Source organism: Camellia sinensis, chromosome 9 (assembly GCF_055761805.1).
Source record: "Camellia sinensis isolate YWXY chromosome 9, ASM5576180v1, whole genome shotgun sequence".
In the NCBI taxonomy this organism is placed as follows: Eukaryota; Viridiplantae; Streptophyta; class Magnoliopsida; order Ericales; family Theaceae; genus Camellia; species Camellia sinensis.
In genome coordinates, this window is record NC_138969.1 from 3,085,808 (window position 1) to 3,094,879 (window position 9,072).

Sequence of the window (9,072 nt, forward strand, 5' to 3'; positions counted from 1 at the left end):
ATTAGATTGACCACTTCTCTCATCTCATACGTTAAAGTGTTGTTAGAGGCGCACCTAAGCGCTCGCCTAAGCGAGAAACGGGGCGAGGCAAGGCTATTGCGCTTCATAGGGTTCGAAGCGAGGCAATATGGAGAGGCGAGGTTGAGGCGAGTGAAGCGAGGCTTAGGCGATGAAGCGCAAGGCGAAACAAAGCGTTGCTTCTTGCTTCTACGATCTGGGCCCCTCATTTTTCCTGATTTTGCGTTATTTGTGGACATGCATTGCACCTTAGAATTGCTTTCTACTATTTATTGAGTGTAAAACCCTAGTTTCTGGGGGTATCAAAAGAGGAGAGAGACGAAAAGCAAAGACAAAAAGCAGAGAAAGAGAGGAGAGAAACGAACCTGGTCCTGCTTCGTCTTCTGCTTCGACATCGTTTCTAAGGTAAAGCTTCTTCTCGTACTCCTTTCTTCTCTCTCCCTGCTTCGTCTTCTCTCTCCTCTTCTGTAACACCCTCAAAATAATACATATAAACCCCACATTCATGACATCCATAGATATAAGAGAATAAAGCATATTTCCATTTATCAGAGTATTCATCACAAAAGTATTACATGTTGACAACAAAAGTAAATGCCCTACGGGCTTACAACTTTCCAAGCCAACACTTGGTTACAAAAAGAAAGTACTAACTCAAAACACATTAAGCCCATGGCTTGAATTTACATGTAATACCAAAATAACAAAAACAACCAAAAGAGTCTTCAACTCCCAAAACCTTCCAACCTACGTCCTTGGAGGTGACATATCACCTGAACCTGAAAATGATGTCCCATATAGGGTGAGTCAATGCCCAGTAGAGATATACTAAACCAGTTATGAGAAATAACTAAAACATTAGCATTCGATAAATGGTTAACACTTGTAAACCAACTTACAACATTTTCGAGTTTCACGACAATTACATTCGTGTTTCATTTCACTTTCCTTTACTTATCCACTTTAAATCATAAACATGGCTCATTGTCTAGCCAAACAATTAAATGAGACTACAACTCATATTAAAACGCTTCCATCATCCACAATTCAAATGAGACTACAACTCATAAGAAAATATTTCAATACTTCAATTATCTACGCTATGCAAACGTGATCAAGATTTCGGGACTTTCACCCTGAACACTCTGGCCAACTTAGTTATCAATGGAGTCCATCCCCTATCTCCTCCCAAACAAGTTTGAGAGTACATCCCCTATCTCCTCTCAAACCTTGGAGTACATCTCTTATCTCCTCCCAAACAATATACATATACAATGTATTTAAACACTTATCATATACAATGATCAATCCATACACATATTCGATGTATTATTCCAACCGTCATATTCAATGACATATTCCAGGTGATTAGTTTCAGTTTTCCCTAATCAACATACAGTGTCTACAACAATCAAGACTATCCTCCACCGATAACTCAAAGCAGTTATTTCTAAACAGATAATAAATTTATCAAACAGATAAAATATCAACATATTCATAGGTGAGTGATTTATTTATCCAACTACACCATTCAATCTCATAATTTCCCAATTTCATAATTTCCAACTCAATTTCACATTCTCATACATTCTCAAATTAATTATACAAATTAATTAGTCACATTAAATTAGGGTTTTTCCCCCCTTTTCCCAACTTTAGCACCAAGGCTCATTCTCATCAATTCAACAACAATAATTCCATTTTCCATAGTCCCACATACATATGAAGCTTAACATTTGAAAACCCCCATTTTTATAACTTTAAATTAAACCCTAACTTTCCTAAAATTACCGTTATTCACCATTTATACAAAATGACTAAAATTTATGTCAAAACTCATAAGAAGGAGTAGGGTATCCCTACCTCAAATGAAAAGACCAAATGGAGAAGATGAAGAAAACTCAAGATGCTCCAAACCCAATGATTTTCGGATCAAAACATAGCCCACACCAAGCTCCACCTTTCTTACAAAGGAACTAAGATAGAAACACACTAGAACTAGGTGTATTCTTAGAGAGAATGTGTATAGAGAGAGAAGAGCAGCCGGATCTAGGGTTTGTGTAAAAGAGATGGTGAAAAAGTGAAGAAGACGCTACTGCTGCGAACTGATATATTCGAGCCTCGCTCGAGCGACCAGACACAAAGGAAACTTGCTCGAGCGCAGAAAGCCTCGCTCTAGCCAACAATACGAAGCTTCAGGTCTGCAACCTAGAAGCACGCTCGAGCGCAAGAATGCTCGCTCGAGCGAAGAAACTCAAAACATAGTCCTCGCTCGCTCGAGCGAAGGAAAGCTCGCTTGAGCCAAGAAATGCAACCTTCAAGTCCAAAACTAGACGCAGACACAAGCTCGAGCACAAGACTTCTCGCTCGAGCCAATAGACACACCACTCAACTCTCGCTCGAGCGAAGGAACCCTGGCTCGAGCGAAGGAACTAAAACACAGAGCTCGCTTGAGTGAAAACACCAAAATCTGGGCAGCAACCATTTGTTTCAAAACACACCCAACCTGTTACAAACTTGCCCAACACATCCTAAAACACAAATACAAAGAATTAAAGGACGGAAATGAAACATATACAACAATAGACATCCACGGAACCGAGTCCAGAATACAATAACCAATGGAGGGAAAACCGGGATCGCTATATCTTCTTTTCGTCTTTCCTGCTTCGTCTTTCTTTTTTTCTTCTCTTGTTCTCTCTTCTTCTTCTCCTTTATTTCATCTCTCGGCAAATTTTTTTTTCCCTTTTGCTTTTTTTATTTGCTTTCATTTATTTATTTTCGTTGTGGTTCTAGTTTTTTTTTTTTTTTTCTTTTTCTTTTCTTCCCTGATTCTTGTTCTGTTTCTCTTCTATTTATTTTGCCGAAAATTTTTTCAATTAATTTTACTAAATTGATTTTACAATTGTATAATTATTTTGCTGAAAAATATTATACAGACTAATCAATTTCATAACATTGTCTTACTAATTAATATGTCATGTACTAATAAAAATTTAAAATTTTAAATATAATTTACTTTAATAATAAGATAAGTGTCACATTATTGAATAAAGAGAATAATAAAAATTATTAAAGCATTGCATTGGTATTTGATTAAAGAAGAGGAAAGAATTATTTGGGATGGTTGATTTGTTTGATGTTTGATGTTTTTGATAAATACTAGTTGGCCCCCCACGCGCGTTGCGCGTGGGGGTCGTTCTACAGTTTGAATAAAAATATTTATAAAACTGTATCTGGTTTATGAATATATGAAATGAAATGTAATTATATTTTACATTTCATTTGCTGTGGTGTTCCATATTTGTTCATTAATTATTATTTCTGAAGATCTTTTATAGCTATTGATTTGACACAAATGTAACGATTTCATTTGCTGTGGTGCGAGAATTATTTGATGTAATTTTGGTAATTAGCGCTTTTCAAAGATTGTTTCATGTAATTTTGGTAAATAGTGATCAATCTCCCATAGTTACATATGTGTCAAATCAATAGCTATAAAAGATGTTGAGAAATAATAAGATTGTTTTGGGGGAAGGATATATTGTATGCATCTTAATTTTTGGTTGTTAGATTGAAGGGGAGGCTCCCAAAAAAAAATCAACTGTTGAATCGATGCATATTTATAACAAAACTTTACCATATTCATAATAAAAAAAGTAATTATTATGATTCATACAAATGTCATTATTAGTAATTATTCAACACTATTATATTAGGTATACAGTGGGGGTTTGTCTACAAAAGATAAGCAGAAGAGGAAGTACTCTATGCTAGTGTGATTATGTACAATGTGTATAGATATATCCTTGTCTTTCTTGATGTACAATATTTTTAATTTTGCGTGGTAAAGTATTGTCATCGTATTGGAAATTCCCATATTTTCCTTTGATGTGGTTGCATATTGCATCAGCTGCAGAGTTGCCTTCTCGACGAATGAAGGTGATTTTACAATCTTGAAAATTTTGTTTTCTTCTTCGGATATTGCCTATGAGTTTCCATACGATGCTACCATAATCTCTTTGTGTATTGTGTAGAATTGTCTCGATTAAGAATTTTGCATCACCTTCTGCCCATATCTTTGGCCATTCATTTTCAGCTGCAATTTGTAATCCGCGGCATAAAGCTGATGCTTCAGCATATTCTACAAATGTCATTGGTATTGTGTCTCCGAAAGCATAAATGCAAATTCCTTTGTGGTCTTGAAATATCCCTGCTCGAATAGCATCTACTTGTTTTGGAGCTTCTTTGTTTGGATAGATTCCACCATCAAAATTTAGTTTGAGCCATCCTTCTTTTGGGGGTTGCCAATACACAAGTTGTTGCTCAGTGAAGTTGGTTGATGATGTGGTGGAAGTTTGGTGCGATGAGTAAATTTGGGGTAATAATTGGTTATTAGTATTTTCCACTGTAGAGATAGTGATCTTTGGAGATGTGTAGTAGGCTTTAGCATTGTAATAATAGTATGGGTTTAAGTAAGATGTTGCAGGTATGTTTGAGTAATACTTATAATTGGTTGGAGATATATAAGTGGTTGGTTGGGTGTAGAGGAGATGTGTGTTGGAGTGATATGTGGGCTGATTTTCATTCTGTGTAAGATATAGTGTTGATTGTCACATTGGGCATTGTTGTAGTTTGGTAATGAATTATACATTGTATTCGTGTTGAAGGCTGTGGAGTGGGTGTTATGCACGTTGGCTATTTTGTGAGGATTTGTGATATGTGGAGTTACGTCAATTGTGAAAGATTGGCAAAAGTGTTAGTTAAACAGTAGAGGTAATAGTGGAAGAGAATTTTTTTTATAGCTAAGAATGTGACTGACTTGCTTGCGGGGCTGGTACTGTAGATGATGTCACAAGTTTGTTTAGCAATGAATTTGTGATATTTTATTCTGTATCCAAGAAGCAAAGAACAAAAGAAAATTTAGAATTATGTGCCTCATAGAGTAAATGTATAAAGAATGGTTCTTTTTAATTGAGTTATAAATTTTATATTTATACATATATATATATGTATTTTTTTTTTTCATAAGCATTGTAAAGTTGAATTCATCAGGGGGACAACATTCAGGAGATGGCCATGTGTTAGTTAAACTGTATTTAACTGAAGAGAAGTACTTTTGTGTAGGCTGAAGAATACATTTATAAGCATTTAATATACGGGTGGTGTCACCATTGATGATGTATGTCAACGTAAAAAATCAGAGGTATCAAAATAATAAAATAAAAGATAAAAGCACTTTAAATACTGTTGGTCACAACAATGTTGGCATCAACCATAACAGAATTTATGTTTATTCTATATGAATCTAGACCAATCAATGATTAATTATTTTCTTTAACAGAACCTTCTTAAATGTCAGCAAAACCATAATCTATATGAATAGAAAAATTTACGCAAGTATGAAAGTGCAAGGGTTGGCAAGATGGTCCACACTCTAGCACCAATAAGTAGAAGCAATTATTGTTTGCAGAGAAGTTAGCACGAGTGCCCAAGTCCAGATTCTAAACAGTACCCGTTTAATCTTCAAATTGACCCAAAATGTATTGCCAGGCATCTCAATTGTCCATTGGATCACCAGAGGAGACCAAGGAATGGAAAAGTTTATATACTCAATGAAAAAACTTGACTTAATGCTTCTATTATCAAAGTTTTGTGCACATATATATATAAAGTTTATATACTCAATGAAAAAACTTAACTTAATGCTCCTATTATACTTGATTTGTGAAAATAAAAAGGTAGTTAAACCTGCATGAACCATCTCTTGGGAAAAAATAGATGACGTTTGGAGATTACCACGTGTCAATGCATATTACCCGTTTAATCGTCAAATTGACCCAAACAAAAATTAAATTGAAGTAATACTATGGAAATTCTGTGCACATATATATATAAAGTTTCTCAAAAGTATTGGCAGCAAGAGGTGTCGAAAGAACTTAATTCTTTCTTATTCAGACGTTAAAACGTTGATTGATTTTTACATGCAAAAAGCATAGGTACTTCTTGAGACAAATCCATGATGATGTAAAGTAAACCAAAGTTGGGTTTAGTAGTTACAAAGGAGAAACAAAAATGCACCTGAGTGGCATAAGTTCTCTGGAAAGGACTCTTTTCTGCATTCAGCTGAAACAAAAAAATATGACAATCAGAACATAAGATAAAAAGATTATGCTAATAACAATAAAGCTATAATTTTTGACACAACACATGAAAGAATGAAGGGGAAAAATGTGCCACTGCCAACCCAATATAATTAATTCAGTGGTTTTGTATCTGGAGTTCATGTATAGGTGGCTCACTAAAGTACAGTGGTTTTGTATTTGGAGCAAATTCATATGTGTCTCACTAAAGTATGGCAGAATTCACTGTTAAATGTTGTGGCACATCATCAAGTAAATCAAAGATAAATAAACAACACATTCTAAAAAAAAATAGCAAAATTTTTGAGGTTTATCAATTGTAGAAGGCTTTTTTTGAAAAAAAATACTTTGGAAAAATTCAAACCAAAAAATAAGAGATTCTAATTTAAAGATTCTAATTCAATGTTGAAAGCATGGTGTTTTTCAGTTTGATAGCATTGTGTTTTGGATTTTTGTATGAAATAATGGTTTTCATTGTTGAGAAAGATTGTTATTTTGATTTCTAGCTGGGCTGTTGTGGTTAAGTTATTTGGCATAAAGAATCACACCATTAATAATAAATAGATAGCTAAATAGCTCAAGGAAACCAAATTACTCAACAAACAGAGCATGAGGGTACAGATTTCATACAAAAGTCAGAAGGCCTTTTCCACAAGTGAACAAGTTGGCATTCTGAATGTCATTCTGATTGTAAATTTGGGAAACCAAATTACTCAACAAACAGAGCATTCTGAATGTCATTTTTATTGTCAATTTATGCGTGTGTTTCAGTTCGGCATATCGTTGAACAGATGGTGGGCAATGTAGAGAAGAGGAAGAGAATCATAAGCAACAAGATTTATAACTCTTGATTAAAAAAACAGCAACAGATACAGTAGCAAGAAGAAGTAACATAAGCTGGGAAATGGAACGGGAAGTGAAGCGTACGTTTTCTGTTCCTTTGATGAAACCGTCGGTCGTTTGCAGCAATCCAATTGAACAATTTACGTCTCTTAATAGGTGAGGATTTTAGGAAGAAGGGTGGTGGGAAGCGATTGTCTCAGGGATTGTGGTACATGTCGTTTTGGCATGTTTTACACCCAAAACGACGTCGTTTTGACAGTTTTGAGCTATTACGGCCACAAAAATTGTGGCCCTCAAACATTTTCCTTTTTTTTTTGGGTTGTCTACAATATTGATATGTTTGTATTTTATATTTTGAATTCTTTGACAATATTTAGGGTTGATTTGGGAAGTTGACTTTTTGACTTTTTGGGATTATTTTGACTATTTTAGCCTGGGTTAAAAATTTTGATTTGGGAAAGACTTTTTGACTTTTTTGATTTTTTTGTAAGAGAAGAGTGTAATGATTATGGGTTGAATGTGATGTTTTGTTTATTGTGGCTAAAATAGCCTATTTTATTTTTTGTGGCTATTTTAGCCACAAACCATCTTGCCAAACAGACCCTAAGGGTCATTTATAATAGGTGGATTTATTTGGATTTTTTTTAGTATTTGTGTATAAGAAAGAAGTTATGATCTTGTTTGGCTTTGTTTTGGGTGATAAATTTTATGAAGAAATTTTTTGGAAAGAGCTCAGAAATTTTTGGGGTTTGTTTTGTTGTATATTTTGAAAATATTTTTTAAGTATGAGACATTAGGGAATTTTGGAAATTTTTACAAGTAGTTTTTAAGTATGAGAGTAGGAGATAAAAGGTAATTTTGGAAAAAAATTTCGAAAGTTAGTAAACTAAATGCAATTTTATGAAATTTAATTTGATTGAAATATTTTAGAGAATTACTTTCTTATTGATTTTTTTTGGTTTGAATTTTTGTTGGAACTTTGGTGTATAATTATTTATGGAATTTTTTGAGTTAGAGTAGTTGATATCACATTTAATTTTTTTATTATATTTATGTTTAATGAATGATTTTATGTATTTTTCAGCAAGTAGTTGATTTTATGTAATTTTCTATTATATGATTTTATGTTTAATTATATATTATGTTATGTGATTTTAGAATATTATTTGGGTTGCATTGTGTAAAAATGTGCTACCAAATTCTATATCATAAATTAGCAAACAAAATTTTCAAATATTCAGAAATAATTATTATAATGTTTATTTGGAAAGAATATTATTGCTAATGATTTCAGAATTGCTATTCTAAAAATTAGAAGTTCAACAGATTGTTATATGGTGAGTTAAAGTAGTTAACTATGGAGTAAAACATTTATTGTCTCAAGTTGATCCAATTATTTGTGTTTGTGTGTGGAAAAAATGTGAAATTGGTGGATCTGAGAGTTGAGGCGCAAATCTAGTGAATAGACAATTAGTTCTTCGTTTTTATGTCATGTTGAATTATTTTGTTAATATTTCTTAGTTCACCAATATTCAATTATTGGATTTAACCTTAAATTTAACAGCCCATATTTTGGTTAACAAACAGGTACAAATCAATGTGCCTTACAAGTTACGGTTGTTTATCAAATGGAACTCATTTTTAGTCTGAATTTGATAATTTGAATCATTTAAAAATAACTTTATCAAATTATAATTGTATCTTAAAAAAAATAATAATTAAGTATGGTTTTCAATGTAAAACATAATTGAAATATTATTTGTATCTAATGTGTTTTAGAATTGAATGATTTAAGTTAAATGTGTTAACGCAAACACTTATTATGTCGTAAGTTGAGTAATACTATTTACATAATGTTGTGTTTGATTGGAAGATTTGAAGAGGGATTTCGAAAGAGAAAAGAAAAAGTGTGTGAAACTAAATGAAATATAGATATATTTTATTCAGATTTCACCTACCTTTTCCATTTCATTTTCCAAATCCCTCCTTAAATCCCCCAACCAAACACAGCATAAGTGTAGTAAAGAACAATGATCAGAATCTTTACAAATATCTAAATCAATTCACT

At 33.0% G+C, this 9,072-nt stretch overlaps 1 long non-coding RNA gene across 1 annotated transcript; it reads right to left on the bottom strand.

Annotated features, from left to right (window-relative positions):
- Window positions 1-539: 539 nt before the first annotated feature.
- Window positions 540-7,650, bottom strand: LOC145798453 (uncharacterized). Its single transcript, XR_014339312.1, has 3 exons — window positions 7,089-7,650; window positions 6,100-6,144; window positions 540-797 (listed from the first exon to the last, which is right to left on the bottom strand). It is a non-coding gene; the product is annotated as an uncharacterized LOC145798453 (long non-coding RNA).
- Between the last annotated feature and the right edge of the window lie 1,422 nt (window positions 7,651-9,072).